At 38.3% G+C, this 21315-nt stretch overlaps 1 protein-coding gene across 4 annotated transcripts in view; it reads right to left on the bottom strand.

Annotated features, from left to right (window-relative positions):
- Positions 1-21315, bottom strand: part of FMN1 (formin 1) — a 452412-nt gene that overhangs the window by 286619 nt on the left and 144478 nt on the right. The window lies entirely within an intron of this gene.

Genomic DNA, 21315 nt, shown 5'->3' with positions numbered 1-21315 from the left:
AATTCTAACAAGTATTTTCTACCATACTCCAAAGCCTCTTCATGACTTTTAAATGAGGTCAGATGTTCAGAGTGAAGGAAGAGGGCAAGAAATGGAAGTTCTGAAGGGGGCAGAACATACTGGGAAAAGCAGCTGCTATGAACACAGGAGTGTCAGTCTAGGAACACGTATGAAGAGCCGTGGACAGGGTGGGGGGCCCACTCACATCAGGACCATGAGTCACAGGGGCAGAGCTGCACCTTTTTCTCCAACAGCTTCTGCAGTCCAGATCAAGGGAGGGAGATGCAAATGTTTCAATCCCTCCAGGGCTGGGGTTTTGTCAGACGGCTGCTACAGAAGGTCAAGACATCAAGGACATTACCAAGAATGTGACTGAAGAAAGAATTTCAATGCCCTAAGAAGGAAGGGAAGACAGGAAAGGCTGACAGACATCAAGGAAGATGTTTGGCGTCAAGTCCCCAAGGAAGAGAAGGAATCTGTGTTTTGAGGGAACTGAGGGGAAAAGCTGGAGTGAAAGATGATGGACAGAAACTGGATGTTATAATTTATCTTCTCAAGATAAAAGCTCTCTTGAGTAAACATAAGATCTAGGATGTAGACACCGAGTATCACCCGATTGAAATGAAAAAGACTGCCCCTGGGAGGGAAGAGAGAGGCCAGGATTTGGAATGGGTTATCTATGTGGCCATTAAAGGAAAGTAGAGGGAGTGACCTGGAAGGTCAAGGGATGAGTGTATGCAGCAAGAACAGGTAACCTTGAAAGTCACACAATACATCCTGAAGCTCCCCCAAAGCAGAAGATCATGTGACTCTTTATGGGTTGATATTCTAGCTTACTTGGATTTTTGTTTTGCTTTTAAGAGCTCTCACATTACAGGGATAAGGAGCTTGCAATGAATATATCCATATGGGTTTAGTAGCGTCATTAGGATCTGGTTGTGACTATTAAGCCAAGTAAATGTTAACACTTACACGTAGCATTTTCTATTACCAAGGCATATTTAATGCTCTCCTAATAACATACAGTATTTCCTCAAACATAAGGCATCATTGATTTTAAGATGAATCAGTATTTATGTACCACTAGGAAAGGAAAAAATGCTGCCGGTTTTGATTGTAAAATGTCAATTGTAACATTGTAATTTTAGATGTGGATACTGTGTATCATACATTAGGTGAAATATATTTTGACCTCATTTAATTCCTCTAAAAGTTTTATGTATTTTATGTGGGATGTACTGTTATTATTGCCCCCATATTAGAGATAAACTGAGACCCAGAGAGATGAATTCCTTGCTCATGTTCACATGGTTAATAAGGAGGATCTGAACCCAGGGAGCCTGGCTATAGGATCTCCTCTGAATACTAGCCCAGTTCCATCAATATTCATTGACGAGGACAAAAAAAAAATCATGGTAACACCCACCCAAGCTTTCCACTCTCACTACCAGAAGGAGCCAGCATTCTGGAGGGTCTGCAGCTGATGCAGCCTGAGGACATGGACTTCCTCACAGGACTCACATCCCACAGAACAGATGTGACTCAGGCCCAGTCCTCTGCAGAGGATCTCTACCCCAATTAGTGGTTTCCTGAAATTCATCCCTCATGGTACCAGCTAGTCAGCACCAACTCATCCCCACACGTCCACAGGTTTTTTCTGCTTGGCCATTACCATATCCATTCATCTTTAGTAATATTTACTCTTCCTCTTCCAACTGTCATCATGTGCCTCATTTCGTGAGGGTGACTCCTGGAGCCCCGTTCACAGCTGCTCCTAATAGAGAAGCCACAGCTGAGTAAGTACCCAGATACATCCAGCCCTCGGATTATACAGCCTCCGGCTGCTTTGTCCCTTTGGCTCTCTCAGCCAGCAAGCTGGAAGCCAGGCTCGTGGATTCACGCACTCCCTTTATAGCTCACTGCCTTAGTTACTATGGTAACAGATGTCACAGAAATACAAAGTCAGGGTCACTGTTTCCACATCCTATTACCATAGGAACAAACATTCAACCTCGCTGGTAATCCAAGAAATATTAATAAAGTGTAAGATACCGTTTTTGTTCCTCTATTTGGAAACCATTTTGAAATCATGAAACCCAATGTTTAAAAAGCAATCAATAGAATCATGAAGTGTTAACATCGTCATCAACAAAAATGGACTGCTGCTAGAACCAGCTAGTATGAACATTTACTGACTGTCTTCTATGAATTGGGCATTGTGCTAAGCGGTTTGCCTTATGTACTCTAATCCTTAGAGGGAGACACGATAGTATTCCATCTTGTAGGACACTGAGGGCCACTGGTTAAGAAAATAAAATGCGTACTACCTTTGAGGAGGTCAATTTGGCTGGAGGTATCCTCTCGTAACTGAGACAGCAGACTCCGGACCCAGGAGGTCTGGTCTGCATCCTAGCTCTGCCACTTACAAGTAGTGGGATCTGGCTTGAGTTATTTCACACCTTCTGTGCCTGTTTTCTCATCCTTAAATAAGGGTAATGATGATTCCTACCTCACAAGGCTGTTGTAAAGATGAGTTAACATTTGTACAGTACTTAGAGCAGTGCCTGGCACATAGGTGTATGATACATATTTTTAGCTGTTATTGCTATTCTTATTTCATTTTCACTCTTAACTGATAACTTTGCTTCCTACTTCACTGAAAAACTGAAGCAGCCAGAAGAACGTCTGCATCCTCCCACCTACCAGCATTGATACCCATATTCTCTGCCCTTGGGTCTGTTACTAGAGATGACTTTTCATGCTCTTGGATCTGTTACTACAGATGACTTTTTATGCTCTTGGATCTGTTACTACAGATGACTTTTCATGTATTATCAAAGCCAACCCCTCTGCTAGTACATAAGATCTCTATCCTAATCATTCTCTTAAAGAGATCATTCCAGGAAGTCTGCCTTCTTCCTACCTCAAATTTCCCCTTTCTATTGGAACCTTCTCTCTGGCATACAAAAGAGCTATTATGTCTCCCATCTTAATCAGAACAAAATGAAATCTTTCTTTTGATCCCCCATGCCCCACCAGCTACTACTCCCACTTTAGTTCCATTTGCAAAATTTCTCAAAAATGTGGTCTCCATACTGTGTCCAACTGCCATTCTCTTAAAGCCACTCCGAATTAGACTTTTGCCCCTAACCCCTTCCACCAGTGTCCTCTATGCTTCTAAATTCAGTGGTCAATTCTCAGTCCTTACTTTTCCTGCTCTACCGTTTGACACACTCCCTCCCCCCCCCCTCACTCCTTGATACACTTTTTCTCCTTAGCATCCAGAACTCCACCATCTCTTGCTTTTCCTGCTGCCTCGCTGGACACACTTTCTCAGTTTACTTTGCTGATTCCTCCTCTTCACCTCAATCTCCTCCTGCTGGAGCTCCCCAGGGTCACTCACTCCTGGTTCCCCTTTTCTATCTGCACTCAGCATCTCACCAGTCTGAGTTTTAAATATCAACTTTTCTATGCACAAATGACTCCCCTATACATGTCTGCAGCTCAGAAGCCCTCCTCCCCAACTCCACACTCCTATAGCATCCAAATGCCTGCAAACACTTCCTTGTATATGTCAGATCGACACCTCAAGTTTCACACATCAGAAATAATGCCCGATCTTCCCCCTCCTAGCCACATTCCTCTCCTCCAGTCGATGGCCATTCCATCCTTCCATGGCTCAAGTCAAAAACTCTGCCGTCATCCCTGACTGTTCTCCCGCACATCCAACCTATCAGGAAATCCCGATGGTTCTGCCTCCAAAACAAATCCAGAATCTGATTATTTTTTACTGCCTCCTTTGCTATACCCATAGTCCATGCCACCATCCCCTGAGCAAGCGCAATTTCTTGCCTGGATCACCATAATGATCTAATAACTGTGATGTGGGTCTGCCTGGCCCCAGACTCCCCTTCCCCGTGCCCCAGTCCCTAATTCAACACAGCAGCCAGAGTGGGCTTTTTCAGACAAAAAGAAAATCATGTCAAGCCTCTGCTCAAAATTCTCTCACAGCTCCTGCCATTTCACTCTCAGCACAAAGGCCAACATCAAACAAGATTCCACACTGGCCTGCAACACTGCCTGTCAGGGGTTCCTTCATCTGTTTTGTGCCATGGACCCCTTTGGCAGCTGGCAGTGTCTATGGATCCCTTCTCCAAATAATATTTTTAGATGTATAAAATGAAATACAATACACTACAGAGGACACCAACTCAGTTTTAATTTTAATTGTGATATAGTAACACGTGTACTCCCTTTATTAATACATTAAATAAGAGGATCTAGTGGCAGGTCTAATTACTAACATAATTTTGATGTGATGTGGTGATGAACACAACCATATTTTAAGATATCTGCAACACCTGTCATGTGATATGATAATATCTATGACCTCTATTGCTGACAAGGTCATTGGTTCTACTAAGTTATTCTAGGTTTTTGGTCTGCTGAAAAATGTTAAATTTCAGTTAGATGTTATTGTTAAAAATAAAAGTGAAATTTTTTCCCACCCAAATTAATAGACCCCTGAATTCTATCCCTGGACTTCTTAGAGGTCCTTAGACTCCAGGTTAAGAACAGCTGACTCTACATTTCTTCTCAAATCTCCTTTTCTGGCTAACTGCTTAACAGCTGCAGTTACCCAGACCATACAACACCCATTCTGTACTCAGAGCCTTTGGACTGGAGCTTCCCTTCCCCTGCATTCCCTTATCTCTTTCTCTTTTCTTATTTCTTTGCTCAAATGTCACAGTCTTAAGGAGTCCTACCCTGACCACACTATTTAAAACTGTAACCAACCCTTCCACTACAATCCCAATGCCTCTCATCTGGCTGTTCTTTTCCATAGCATTTATCGCCATCTAAGCTACAATTTATTTACTTTATTTCTTTATTATCTCTATTCACCACTATCATCCTCCCCGACTCCCTTAGAAGGCAAGCTCCTAGAAAGCTGGAATTGTTTTCTTCTTGATTCACTGATGTATTCAAATGCCTTGAACAAGTCCTGGCATGTAGGTGTTCAGGCAATACTACTTAAATAAATGATGCATTTCAAATAAAATTACTGTTGAATGTATATTATGTGAATTATTTCCTCTATACAGAATTCCATGTAAGAACACATTATAAGATTTTATCCTTTCATCATCACTCCATATCTGATATTTCTTTCCATTCATTCCAAAGTGGATCCTCATTTCAGTTCTTAGAAATGTCCCTATATTTACGGAGAAAGGATGGGGCATGGTGTGAGCTGGTGTAAGGTGACATGCCTATCAGTTTAATGGTGCAAAACCAAGGTTCAAATATTGGCTTCTCTCTTTACTAGCTTTGTAAAGCCCAAGAAAAGTATATAATTTTTTCTAAGATGCAGTATCCTCTTTAGTAAACTATGAATAATTATCTACCTCATAACATTACACTAAGGATTACAGTTATTTAATCCATGTATAACATTTAGTTCATTTCCATAGGGCCTGACAGATGTAAAACACAGATTTGTTATTAGTTATCATCACTGAGAAATGGAAATACCCTCCTGGAGTACAAGCAGCAGAGTATCCATTTGTGCCATTTATGAGTGTCTGGTATCCCCCCCTCTCAGAAAGGATAATTTAGAAGAGATTTCTAAGTTGTAAAAGCAATATAAGCATGCTTATATTTAAGAATTGGAATTCAGAAAACATGAAAATCCACCCCTTAAGATGCCACTGTTAGTATTTTGCTGTACTTCCTTCTGTTCTTTGTCCTATACATCTTATCAGGGTTGTAACCATTCACATCCAGTTTTTGTTTTTGTTTTTTTAACATCTTTATTGGAGTATAATTGCTTTACAATGGTGTGTTAGTTTCTGCTTTATAACAAAGTGAATCAGCTATACATATAAAAAATATGGAACACATCACGAATTTGCATGTCATCCTTGTGCAGGGGCCATGCTAATCTTCTCTGTATCATTCCAATTTTAGTATATGTGCTGCCAAAGCAAGCACCACATCTAGTTTTTAAAATGACTTTGAACTCTGTAGTAACTGACTTATTTCTGATCCTTATTAATATTAAGAATACTGAATAGCCAAAACAAACTTGAGAAAGAAGAATGGAGCTGGAGGAATCACTCTCCCTGACTTCAGACTATATTCCAAAGCTATGGTAATCAAAACTGTATGGCACTGGCACAAAAACAGACACATAGATCAATGTAACAGGACAGAGAGCCCAGGTATAAACCTACACACTTATGGTCAATGAATCTAAGACAAAGGAGGCAAGAACATACAATGGAGAAAAGACAGTCTCTTCAATAAGTGGTGCTGGGAAAACAGGACAGCTACATGTAAAAGAATGAAATTATAACATTCTCTAACACCATACAAAATACAAAATACAAAAATAAACTCAAAATGGATTAAAGACCTAAATGAAAGACCGTATACTATAAAACTCCGAGAGGAAAACATAGGCAGAACACTCCTTGTTATAAATCGCAGCAATATATTTTTGGAACTGCCTCCTAGAGTAATGGAAATAAAAACAAAAATAAACAAATGGGACCTAATTAAACTTAAAAGCTTTTGCACAGCAAAGGAAACCATTAACAAAATGAAAAGACAAAATGTGGAATGGGAGAAAATATTTGCAAACGATGTGACTGACAAGGAATTAATTTCCAAAATATACAAACACCTCATACAGCTCCATATCAAAAAACAAGCAATCCAATCAAAAAATAGGCAGAAGACCTGAACAGACATTTCTCCAAAGAAGACATACAGATGGCCAACAGGCACATGAAAAGATGCTCAATATCACTAATTATTAGAGAAATGCAAATCAAAACTGCAATGAGGTATCACCTCATTATCACACATCAGTCAAAATGTCTATCATCAAAACGTCTACAAATAATGAATGCTGGAGAGGGCGTGGAGAAAAGGGAACCCTCCTACACTGTTGGTGGGGATGTAAATTGGTGCGGCCATTATGGAGAACAGTATGGAGGGTCCTTAAAAAAGTAAAAATAGAGCTACCATATGATCCAGCAATCCCAATCCTGGGCATATATCCAGAAAAGATGAAAACTCTTAATTCAAAAAGATGCACCCCAATGTTCACAGCAGCACTATTTACAATAGCCAAAACATGGAAACAACCCACGTGCACATAAGCAGATGATTAAAGAAGATATATATACATATATATGCAATGGAATATTACTCAGCCATAAAAAAGAATGAAATATTGCCATTTGCAGCAACATGGATGGACCTACAGAATAAGTGAAGTCAGACAGAGAAAGACAAATGTTATATATCTCTTATATGTGGAATCTAAAAAATAATACAAATAAATGTATATACAAAATAGAAACAGACTCAAAGACACAGAAAACAAACTTACGGTTACCAAAGGGGAAATGGGGGGGAGGGTTAAATTACAAGTTTTGGATTAACAGATACACACTACTATACATAAAATAAATAAACAACAAGGTCCTACTGTATAGCACAGGGAACTGTATTCAATATCTTGAAATAACCTATAATGCAAATAATCTGAAAAATATACATATATATATATACACACACACACACACACATATACCTGAATCACTTTGCTGTATACCTGAAACTAACACAACATTTTAAATCAACTATACTCCAAAAAAAATTTCTAAATAAATAAAGACATTGATTCACTTTAGAGAAAGAAAAGAACAAAGCAAGACAGAAACCACACACTCCTGTCTCACTGACCTCCCAGAGACGCGGCTCAGAGTTATGGATGATCAACTCATACCTGACACAGAAGCAGGATGGTCCTCCAGGTACAGCACAACACGACAGAATGTCTTTGTTCCTGGTAGTGACATCGACATTCCCACTCTCCTTCAAACACCCTACCGCTGATCGGAGTTTGAGTGAGGAGGGGAAAGAAACTGTGAGGAGGTTGAGGAAAGAGTCTAGAAGCTTCTTCCCTGAGACTCTAGAAAGATGGGCTGACTCCACAGGTGCGGGGGTGGGAAGGGAGGGGAGCAAGTACTCTGAGCAGGCTCATACTTGAGGGAACTGGCTGGTTCCTTTATAACCTGAGGCTCCGGTTCTAGCCACTAAGAACCAGGCAGTAAGCCACAGGGAAGGGAGCTCTGCGATGCCCTCGGGAAAGGCAAACAGCATTGACACGTTTTGCAGAAATGAACCTGCCACCTTCAGTTTCTTTGGCACACAGAACTAAATAAATGTCAGCTATTATCACACACATGATCATGCCTGGATCACATCCAGTGAGCTACATTTTTAACATGGTCACAGGTGATTCTGAGGCAGCAGTTTTCAAAGTACAAACCAGAACAGTGCTCTTCAAACTTACGCTCATACACCCACTACAATTTTTCTAAAAAATACCATACTCCTCACACATTTTTAAATTGACATCTGAAATTTGTCACTGTAAGTTTAAACAGCTGCAAAAACAAATTCTGGACAATTTATGAATACTGATCTTAAAAATACAACGATTACACTTTTAAATGTAGTTAATAGACTCTAATAATACCATATTTGCCATTCAGCATTATCTGTTTAAAAAGGCTGTGAACAAATGGCTTTAACATTCAGGAATTTTACCTGGTTCCTTTTCCTCCTTTTAAACATTTCAATTTCTTTTCTTTTTAACAGAATTTATCCAAAAGTAATAGTTTTATGCTTCAATGACTATTATTCACCCTCTCATAATTTCCAAGGAATACAAATGTAAAAATGATTTTTAAAAATTTTCTCTGATCACAAAAGTAGTTTTAGGTTTACTTCTGGGCTGAGTTATAAAAATATTTTATTAGCACCTAACGTATGAAAACATATTGAAATGTGATAATTATTAAACATTAAAATTTAATTGGAAATGTGTCTTATTGGAATGGATAGGATCAATTTTTTGGTCCTCTAATAAAGGCTTCCCAGATGCCATTATTTGAAATTATCCTTTCTTTGACACCCTGGAGGTTTTCACATCTGAGCAAGGTAGAGCAAGATTTGGAATAGGTGAGATACCTTCCCTTTATAAATTGGGTAGGCGATCCACTTAAATTAAGAGAGTACTAATGAAAGCTGAGGATCTGGAAGGTAATTTGCTCAAAATTATCCATGCCTCTACCCCTTGGAGGGTCCTTCTGCATCCCCCAGTTTAAAGACTACTGATCTAGCACTATATCCAAAATACCTATGCATCTTGTGAAAAAGGCAGATTCATGGACCCTACTCCAGATACCTGAATTAACAGGATCCCCAGATTACTTTTCCCCTCACTAAAGATTGAGAGACGAATTGGGATATAAAACAAACACATAAAATGTTAAACGATGTACAATTTAAATAAAAATTCAACAATAGACAACCTATCATAGGTAGTACCTGGTGGCCAAAGGATTTGGAGACGCTCATGAGAGGGTGGGATAGTCAAAGCCTTTTTTTTTTTTTTTTTCCAAAGGCTTTCTAAAGGAAGCAACGCTGGAACTGGGGGAAGGATGGGTAGAATGTGAAAGATAAAGAGGCAGAGGTAAATGGTTTACCAAGTTTGGAATGTAAGGTATTGATTTTGTTGACTAGGGAGGAGCAAGTAATGCCCTCTAAAAGTGACTCATCACAGAGACTCCCTGGTGGGACGGCAGTGGGTTATTGTGCCTGAGTGGTGCAAACATAATTACTTACTGTTGAAGACAGAAATATGTTGAGAATATTTATTTAGGTAAATTGGTTTTAGACCACTGGTTTTGTGTGAGTTTGTTTCAGGCAAATTGACCTAGAGCTGAACACGTATTTTATCCATGGGTTGGGTAATCCATAAACATAAGGATAACTATATATCACTATTAAGTCCCACATTCATTCCAGGCTGGGCAAAAAAAATGAGTTCAAATTCAAATTATTTTATTCTTCTAGCAGTCCTGGCAATAGGCTTAGCAAAAGGTATAAGCCATCACCGAAAATGAAACCAAGAGCATCTAGGCTTTTTATTAACTCTGATTCCGTTATCACTGAGTATCACAAAGAGTTTTTAAAATGCATCTGTTCACAGGAAAGTAGAAATCACTGACTGCGCCTTTCATCTATCCTTTAGACCACTATAAGGACCACTCCAAACTGGTCTTCCTACTTCTCCACAGCAGCCACTCACCTCCCTGCCAGATCCACACTCATCCTCAATACCTCTAAAGCAGGCTGACAACACTTGTATTTGGTTCTGTTACTCCCCTGCCTAAAACCTTCACGCCATATAATTTCTCTCTCTCCTGAAGACCTGACCTCCTCAAAGTCTACAGACATAATGCCCTTGCATATCATTCCCCTTGCCTCTTATCTATCAGTCATAATAAACTACCTGCTATTCTTCAAACAAGTCCTGCTCCATCCTTCCTCTGCCTGTTTGGTCTAGCTTGCCTCCACCTGACTTATCCAGCCTACTCTCTTCCATGTCTGCTCAGGAGGTCTGTCCTAGTTCCCCCAAGTAGGATTGATCATACTCTCCTTTTGTGTTCTATGATATGCTATACATTCTTCAATAAGAGTATTAGACCATTTTATTGCACTTATCTGTGTACATTTCATCTCTCTCTCCCCCATGCTACTCTCTGTCACCTACCTACTACCCTGCCACCAAAAAAAAAAAAAAAAAAGAACTGAGTTGCTTGAGTGAAAGGATCTTGCCTGATACATCTCTGAATTCCAAGCATCTATCAAACTTACCAGTATACAGTAGATGCTCAGTAAATATGTGTTAAATGAATGCATGAACATATTATTATTTGTAATAGTGGAATTAATAATCAATGAATTAGACACTAATAATGCGTTAGATGTTACTAAGTAAGAGTTAGGTATGATCTAGAAGCAACAGTAAGTCTGATGTCACCACCATTTACCTGCAACTTCTAAGATTACAACACAAGATAGAATATGTGTTCTAACTAAGTCAAGGGAAATCCCCTAGGAGTCGCACTCACTATGTAACTCAACACACAATAGCAACTGTTTTTCAAGGTTCATTTCCACTTATCTTGATTGGTGCTACACTGAAGAAGAAATCTTAACGCTGAGGAAAAAAATAACATCAGAGAACACAGGGGGCAGATCTAAAAACCATTTGGCTGTTGTTTCCATTTTAACAAATCCAGTACTCCACTGTGGAGTCACTGTATACTTTGCTACTTAAAATATAGAAAATGTCCCCATAGTTTCCCTTATCTTGAATTCACAAAATTCATTATATTTGGCTGAGACCTTTCCTTATTTAAAATGACCAGAAAATCAGCAAATCAAATTCAGCATTTCATCATGATGAAATAGTGCAGAGATGGTTCCACACTAATGAATCTAAAATGCAATTACTGGATAATCAGATTAAAGAAAATCACATGAATCACACTGTCATTTCAGTAAATATATCCCTCATACATTAAACTCAAACTAATTTTTGTGATATCAACACTTAGAAGCCCAGATATATAAAGAATGTTCCTTAACTTGATAAAGATAATTGACCAAAAAAAATCTCTGACCAACATAATTTTTAACTGGAAAACATTAGAAGGAAGCCTATAAAATCAGGAATAGCACAAGGAAGCCTACTAACCACCACTTTTCTAGCTTTGTTTTGGAGGCCCTAGGCAGTAGAAAAGGTCTAGTAAAAAAAGATAGGTAACAATTTGTGTTTTATTTTCTAGTGTTAAAAACCTGATTAAAAATGGGCAAAGGATCTGAATAGACATTTTTCCATAGAAGATACACCAGTGGCCAAAAGGCACCTGAAAAGACACACAACATCACTAATAATTAGAGAAATGCAAATCAAAACCCAATAAGACACCACACTGATTAGGGTGGCTAATATTAAACAAACAAAAACTCAGAAAATAACAAGTGTTGACAAGGTGGAGAAATTGGAACTTGCTCATTGTAGTGGGAATGTATCACTATACATTCAGCAGCTATGAAAAACAATATGGAGACTCCTCAAAAACTAAAGATAACATTGCCATACGATCCAGCAATCCCACATCTGGGTATACACCCAAAGAATTCAAAGCAGGGTCCCAAGGAAATATTTGTACATCCATGGTGATAGCAGCATAATTCACAATAGCTCAAAAGTGGAAGCAACCCAAGTGTCTATTGACGGATGGATGGATAAACAAAATGTGGTACAGACCATACAGTGGAATATTATTCAGCCTTAAAAAGGAAAGAACTCTGATACATGTTACAACATGGATGAATCTTGAGGACATTACGCTAAGTGAAATAAGCCAGTCACACAAATACTGTAGGGTTCCACTTACATGAGGTACCTAGAGTAGTCAGATTCATAGAAATAGAAAATAGAATAGTGGTTGCCAGAGTTTGGGAAGAGAGGAGAAATGAAGAGTTGTTTAATGAGTATAGTTTCGGTTGCGCAAGACAAAAGAGTTCTGAAAATCTGTCACACAACATGAATATACTTAACACTACTGAACTCTACTTAAAAATGGCTAACACCTATTCACCTATTATGTAAACCATTATGTGCTACATATACAAAGTGTTAATAAATGTTTTCAATGAGTAAAATGATAAAAACTTTTCATGGTTAAGATAATAAATTTTACTTTATGTATATTTTACAATAAAAAACACAAGCTGTCATGCTTTGTCTACAAAAATTCCAAGGCTCTCAACTGAAAAAACTAGTAGAACTAACAGGAGTATAAAATCAGAATTAGAAACATGAAAATCGCTTTGTTATACCAACAAAACCATTTTAAAACATGACAGATGAATCCCATTTTAATTAAGTTTGTAAAAATTAAGTTAAATGGCACGAGCTATAAGAAGAAAACTGTAGAGCTTTACTGAAGAACATGAACGAAATTCTGAATAGCCAGAGAGATAAACTATGTTCCTGGATAGGAAGACTCAGTATTACCAGGCCTCTCATATTGATCTATGATTTAATATAATCCCAATGGAAATTCCAATCTCATGATTTCATAGATCTTGAGAAACTGACTTTCAAGTTCATACATAAGAGTCTACGTTTACAACTACCCAAACAAAATTTAGAAGGAAAAAAAGAATTGAGGTAATTTGAAATGCCAGATATTTAAATAACTTTAAAACTATATCAACTGCAAAGACACAAAATTGGCACAAGGTCTAGATAAACATAAACAAAAAATATTAAAGGATCTAGAAATAAGTCAGCATATAGAAAGGCATTTATGTATGTGAGAGTTAGCACTCCATATCTGCGAAGCAAGAACCAACTATTTATTAAATGTTGGGGCAAATAGTTATCAATCTGGGAAAGACAAAACTAACAGTAGCTTACATTATTTTGGTTCCACAATGAGCTGGGCACTGTGCTAAGGTCCCTAAATGCATTATTTCATTGACGACTAAAAACAATTTTTTTTACACAAATAAGGAACCTAAGCACAAATAAATAGGAAATCATCTTGCCCAGTAACTTGCCCAGTAAAAAGTAACTAACTTGCTTCAGTAACTGCTGAAGCCTAAAATTTGACTCCATGACATTAGATTCCATAACCTAAGCTCCCTACAGCACACTGCCACCCTTAACAACACACCCTTATGTACACCACACACAGAAACAAATCCTAGACTGAATAAAAATCTAAACATATATGCAGATTAGTTAAAATATACATATTGTTCAACTTTAGGTTAGGGAAGGCTTCCTTCAGACCAACAACAGTAACAACAACTCCAGAAAAGATATAACTACATAAAACATAAAATTTCCATATAATGAATGAAGGCAAAAGGTAAAGGACATGGCAAGCTAAAGACTAGGATTGCGATATATACAACAAAGGACTAATTGCCTTAATATATGAAAACCTGCTTTCAAATCAGTAAGAATAGAGACTAATGACCCAATTTACAAAAGGGCAAAGAATACAAGCAAACAAGTCACAAAAGAAGACAAAATGAAAAGATGTCCAACTATGCTAGTATTGAGAAATACAAATTAAAAACAGTAGTATGCAATTTTTAACCTTAGATTGGCATAAACTAAATGAATATTGGTGAAGTGTGAGTAATGGACATTCTTGTGTTAGTTGAGTATATTTAGTGGGTTCAGTATTTTGAGAGGGCAACTGTGCAGTATCTACCAGTGGTTAAAATGAGTAGGAACTCTAACACACAATTCTGCTTCTATCTTATTAAAGTACTCACAGGTATGCACAAAATAGCTATATAATAATTTCATTAAAGTATTGTTTGCAACAGTGAAAGATTCTAAGTGATTAAAAGGTTTGTAAATCAGGAAACAGTTCAATAACTTATATTTACTATTTTATTGAGAAAGAGAGATTCTATCTAACAAAAAAAAGTCAGAAAATGGAATTTTAAAAAACATGTGCACAACTGCATCAAAATTTTAGAATACTTGGGAAGACATTTAAATTTAAGGGAAGCTAAAACCTTCACAAAGAAAACTAAACAGAGAAATCAGAAAAGACTATATTCAAATAAGTATTTAGGGAAAGATACATATTATGTTCGTGGAATTAAAAACTCATTGTAAAGATATTGATGCAATCAAAACAATAATGTCAAAATTGATAAAGTAACTCCAAAACGCATATGGAAATGCAAAGAGCTGAGAATAACCAAGGTAAAAGGACACAGTAGTAGATCATGACTTATTATAGTTGTGGTCATTAAGACAGTGTTACACTGTTACAAGGTTAGATAAACCTAGAGAATACTGGAACAGAAGAAAGAGTCCAGGGGAAGAAGGTGGGTTTTTTAGTAAATAATTCCAGATAATTTTAATATAGAAAAAACAAACTTGATCCCCACCTCAAATCGTACACAAAAATCAATGCCCAGTATATTGCAAGTCTAAATGACAAATAACGAGCACTAATTCCTTCTTAAGATAATTTAAGGGAATATTTTAATGACTGAGTTAGGAAAGGATTACTTTAATAAGGCTCAAAATGCCCTAACCACAGGATAAGACTGATTATAGTAAAAATGAGAATTTCTATTCGTCAAAAGGCACCATTAGAGAGTGAAAAGCCAACCCACAGAGTAAGAGAAAATATTTCCAACACAATTAACCAAAGGGCTCATATCCAGCACATAAAAAAAACTTCTCTACAAAATAATAAAAGATAGTCTACTTCTTAAAAAATGGACAAGTGATTTGAACATACGCTTCACAAAAGAGGATATCCAATGGCCAATAAACATATTAAAAAGTGCTTGAAAAGTGCTTGGAAACACCAATTAACAACAGATTGGCTCGAATTAGAAAGACCAACCAAACCAAATGTTGGCAAAGATGTGGCGCTACCAGAACTGTGATGTTTTGGTGATAGCAGTATAAATTGATACCATCACTTTGGAAAAGTGTTTGGTATCATCTACTGACACTGAATACAGACACACCCTATGATCGGCAATTCCACTCCCAAGTATATACCAAGGAGAAATGTGTTCCTTTGTGTACCAAAAGATGCGTACAAGAAAGTGAAGAGCAGCATACTCAAAACAGCCCCAAACTGAGGACAACACAGACGTCCTTAGGGTGGATAAATACATTGTGATACATTCATACAATGGAGTAGTACAGAGCAATGAAAACAAACGGATTACAGGTACATGCAATAACGTGTTTGGTTCTCACAAGCATAATGTTGAAGCAAAGCAGCCAGACACAAAAGGAAGCCATTTATGTTAAGTTCAAAAGCACTGAAACGAATCTATAGTGTTAGAAGTCAGAACTATGGTTTCTTTGGAGGAAAAAGGTAATTGTGGTGATAGGAAGGCAGCAAGACAGGGGCTTCCAGGGTGTAGGCAATGTATTGGGTTGACCAAAAAGTTCGTTCAGGTTTTTCTGTAACATGTTATGGAAAAACCCAAAGGAACTTCTTGGCCAACCCAATACTATTTCTTGCTTTGCATAGTGGTTACAAGAGTATGCTCACTTTGTTATAATTCATAGAGCTATACGTTTGTGATGAAATAAAAATTTGTATTCTAAGGCAAGTTAAGGAAAATTTACACATAAAAGTTTTTCTTTGAGCTTTGGCCTCCTCTCTCCCTTCTACTGTGCACTGTGTAGCTGCATTATGCATGGACCAAACCTTCCCATCTGCAGAAACACCTGCTCAACCATAAAAAGCAACCTTCTCCTAGCATCAACAAGCTTACTCCTCTGGAGACACCCTTCCTTCTTCATCTTGTAAGGGGTCACGATGACCCATGACCCACTGCTCGCTTTGTACACATAGATCTGGATTGTGTAAACTGTCAGTAACACATCATTTAATGTACAGCCCTATGTCTCAAAAACATATATAACTGTGCTTTTACCTCTAATGGGCAAAACAGTTCTCGGAGCTTTCTGAGAGTCCGTTCCTGGGTTATAAGCCTCAATTTGGCTTGAATAAAATTTTCCATTTCTTTCTTAGATTGAGTGATTAATTTTTTCATCGACACTTATAATATGAGCAATTTTCCACAAGTATGTTACACTTCAATATAAACTGTTTTTTAAAAACCCAATTGTGGGGGGCTTCCCTGGTGGCGCAGTGGTTAAGAATCCGCCTGCCAATGCAGGGGACACGGGTTCGAGCCCTGGTCCAGGAAGACCCCACATGCTGCAGAGCAACTCAGCCTGTGCGCCACAACTACTGAGCCTGTGCTCTAGAGCCTGCGAGCCACAACCACTAAGCCCACATGCCTAGAGCCCATGCTCCGCAACAAGAGAAGCCACTGCAATGAGAAGCCCGCGCACCGCAACGAAGAGTTGCCCCTGCTCGCCACAACTAAAGAAAGGCCGCGCGCAGCAACAAAGACCCAACATAGCCAAAAATAAATAAGAATTGAAGAAAAAAAAGCCAATTGTGGGAATTCCCTGGCGGTCCAGTGGTTAGGACTCTGTGCTTTCACTGCTGTGGGCCCAGGTTCAATCCCTGGTTGGGGAACTAAGATCCTGCAAGCTGCTCAGTACAGTCAAAAATTAAATAAATTTTAAAAATAATAAAATAAGATAAAAAGCTAATTGTGATGCCATCGAACTTCATATATTATCTCATTTTATCTTTACAATAATTATTTTAAATTATCATCATTGTCCTTTTTTATAAAGAGGGATATCAACTCAGGTCACAGCTAGTACATGGCAGAGCCAAACTTCAAACCCAAGTCTATTTGATGCTCAAACCCATGAAACCCAAAGTAAAGGAAATTCCAAAGTTAAGCATGTCCCTAAGATTTCCCTAGTTCAATTTTCCTTTCTCTCTGAGACAGTCTTCTACCTTTCCCATCTTATGTTCTCATCCTTCATCTGGGGAGGAATGCTCAAGAGTTTAGCTATTGAAACTTTGCCTGTAGTTATTTCTCAGAAATACAGTCATTTGTTCTTTCTACCAAAGAGGAAAGCATTTACAGTGATGTCCCAGCTGGTGTCTCTGGCGGAGGGATCTGAAGGAGTGAGTGCCCTTTCTTTGCTGAGCCAGTGGTCAGCTCCAGCACAGTAAAGGTAGATCAGTGGAAGGAATTCAATGGGCTGCCAGTGAAAAGGTGTGGCAGGGTAGGAGGGGACGGTGTTGAGGCTGGAACTGTAGAGTGGCTGCTTGGTGGAGGATCTGGGGAACAAGCACTGCGCAGCTGGCGATAGATGAAGATTTGAGGGAGAGAAGAAAAATGGGGCCACCTGGATAGAAATTCTGAGGAAGAAAAGTACTGAAAGGAGGTATCTGTGAAAATGTGGCATAGGATATGGCATATCAAATTTCAGCCCCATCTCCCCAAAAGAAGCTTCAAAGTGGATTTTAGTACTCATTTTCTCTAAAACAACAATAAAACTACTGAAATACACAACCGTTAAAACAAAAATATTTGTTCATGTACCTCCTAAAATCAAATACATATGCACCCTGCACTTCAGCACACAAACTGGGCCCAGCAAAGAGCCCCACCTGAACTTTGCAAGAATCCACAAACCAGAAGCATTTTTATTTGCGTTACATTGCTTAAGTGATCCTCAAAAGCACTGAAGATACCATTAAAACTCCCCTTTTCTATTTTTATGAGTCAAAAAGCAGCATGAAATGACCCAGACAATTTCTGTGGATGTGTCTGGTGAGCTGGTATGGTACTCATATGCTCTCCTTTATTATTCAGATGGATTCACTGTGGTCTCATAATTCTTTGTTTTATAATAACCAGTATAATTCTTAACTGCTCCTGTTCCTGTGTGCTTTCCTTACTGGAGCTTTGTCAGTATATTGGCAGAAAAAAAAAAAAAATCCATCACTCTCCAATGCCCCCCCCGCACCCCCCCCCCACCAAAGACTTCCAACTGTCATTTCAGCTCTCTTATTAATTACGTGTATCTTTCAGCAAGTCATAACCTCTTTGGCTCTCATTTGTAAAATGAATAGGATGAATTACATGATTTCTAAGATGCTTGCAGCTCTAAATTTTTAATATTCTAAAATTTCAGATTCTATATTTTAATCTCTTAAAATATAGAATTTTTAATCTCTCTTTTAATCTCTTTTCCTCTGAGCTAAAGACCTTTACTAATATCTCCTGGAATACAACATATGATTCCTGAGTCGCTGGTCCATACTTTGGGATTCCCTCTGCATAATATCAAGCCTTAGTTCCCATTTGTGTTGGGGAAGTCAATCTCCCTCCTCACAGCTCCCAGATATACAGTAAGTAGAAGCCTGACACACTCGTGTCGCCTCTGGTTTCCCAGTACGACCTCTTTCTACAGCTATAAGACGCAAGGTTTTCCTGGTCTTTAATCTGTACGGCTTCCAATTTCTGGGCCATCATCATAACTCCATGCAAGTGACGGTAACATACCACAGAGTCCTGTGAAATATACAATGAATAAAGCTATAGCCTAGACTGTGAAAGAAGACACTTAGGATAATCTGTCTAGACATATAACATTAAAGGCAAGTCCATTCATGGCTAATGCAGCCTGTTAGCTGTGAATGAATAAGTTTTTTAAAGGTACTGTAGGCCAATAAAATATGCCAAGATATTTATAGCTCTCTCTGGCTACTGAGGCAAGAATGTCTGACTCACCAGGGAGGGTGGCACACAGCTCTATCACTTTATAACCAAGGGAACCTAAATTTGACACAAACCAGAAAGTAGGCGGATCTTTATTAAGTTGAGGGATGGGTTACCTAAAATACTCTAACTAGGGATATCCCTGAGCTACTCCAAGTTTCTAGGCGGTGTGAGTTATCCCCAAGAGATGCCACACACAGTGACAGCTTGCCTGCTCACAGTAACCATGATGCCCGAACCTAGGTTCTCTTTACTACCAAAGCCGCAGCGCTCGCCCTGAGTAGGGTGGCCCTTGTGCCAGCCCCCAGCCCAGCTCTGAGGTGCAGCCAGTGGTGAGAAGGGCTTTTCCAGATGCATGCTGAAAGTTCATTTTGTTTCGGAGAACATGAGAGCTTTCCTTCTTTGTCCTTTTTTCTCCTTTTTTTTTTCCCCATGGGTAATTAAGTCACTGCCAGTTTCCCAAATGGTGCCATTTTAATCTCACAAACGTGAGCTCCATCTCCTCTCAGGATGCTGAGGCACAAATCAGGATGGTATATTTTTTAAATATCCTAATAAATAAGGAGATGTTTCAGGCTATTCGTCGTAACACAAAATAGGAGATGAAGAGGAAAGGAAGCCCAGTTCTAGGTTGAGTCTTTGCAGCAAAGGTTCTTCATCTACACCTGGGGAGGTGGCAGGAGATGGGGGGATGTGTCCACAAATGGTTATGGGGTGGGGGGAGGGTCTGAAATACTGTAGTTGCAAAATTAACTGCAGGGTCTTCTTCCACAGCTTTCTATCTTCATTAGGTTTTTTAAGAAGCCTGAGAACACTAAGAATCACTAACCAGAGTAAAACTGAGGGACGGACCCCTGAGATCAGTTGGTCCAAATGTGCCCTTCACTCAGTCTAGCCCTGACCTCAGGAGGGAAATCTACAGAGCATCTAGCATGCACGAGTCACAAGATTCTAAGGAATGCATTTGACTTTTAGGAAAAATAAATCACAAGATACAATTTCATATCATGTATTTTTTTTTTAAATAATATGCCTGGGAATACATTTAGAAAAAATACAAGATATATATCTATATCTATACATCTATGTATCTTGTTTATTAAGTCAGAAAAGAAAACTTGAATAGTTTTATAAGATATGTTCCTGCGTAGAAATACTAAGCATTTTAAAGATCTCAATTCTCATTCCCACCTTCACATTAATTTCTAAATTAATGCAATTCCAATAAAAGTCCCAAAGCGATCCTTCTGAAACTTGACCAAGTAGACTAAGGCTTTCTGGAAGAATAAATAAGAGGAAAGCTAAAAAAATATTTTTAAAAGTATGCTTGAGAACTTGAACAGATCCTGAGATGTATTATAATGCTGCAATAATTAAGATACTGGTACAAAATACAAAAAGAGAACAGAAAGCCCAAGACAGTCCTAAACTTATCATAGAGAGGAATAATTACTCCAGAAGCCTGTTGTACAATTAGCTACTTAGAAAAACAGAAGTTGTCTTAGCTCTCTACCTCGGGCTAGGCACCGACGTAAGTTTTCAACATGAAATGGAAAAAAAGAAGACAAGGAAGGAAGAGGTGGAAAGAAATCACTTAAGAAATTTAAACATAGAGCTGATCTTTGAGTAGGGGAAGTCCTCTTTAGCCAAAAGAAAAGTTATACAATAAAATGAGGGTAGATTTGACTATATAAATATTTAAAACTTCTATATCAGAAAATACAAGTAAAATAAAAAGCAAATGATAAGAGGGAAAAGCATTTTCAGTGTTCTAAAAGTACTGATTTCATACTGAATAACTTTAGATAAAAAATTAAGTTTGGCAATTAATATGCACCAAAAACCTGAAAAAGGCATATACACTTATATACAGCAATTCCACAAGGAATGTGTTCTAATTAAAGGAAAACACCTGTGAACAAAAATATTTATAGCATTGTTATTTTCATTATTATACATAATAACTTGAAAAAAATGAAATCTCTATAAATATATTGTTCAAATGTAGTAAAAATCAAAGATAGTCACATTTTCAAGTGTAAAAAGCAGTCTGTACAGTGTGATAAAAATTTTAAGTATGGGACTTCCCTGGTGGCGCAGTGGTTAAGAATCCGCCTGCCAATGCAGGGGACACGGGTACGAGCCCTGGTCCGGGAAGATCCCACATGCCGCGGAGCAACTAAGCCTGTGTGCTACAACGACTGA

This window comes from Balaenoptera borealis, assembly GCF_965194805.1.
Source record: "Balaenoptera borealis genome assembly, chromosome: 3".
Taxonomy (NCBI): Eukaryota; Metazoa; Chordata; class Mammalia; order Artiodactyla; family Balaenopteridae; genus Balaenoptera; species Balaenoptera borealis.
The sequence above is the reverse complement of the archived record's forward strand: the minus strand, read 5'-3'. Positions and strand labels throughout refer to the sequence as shown.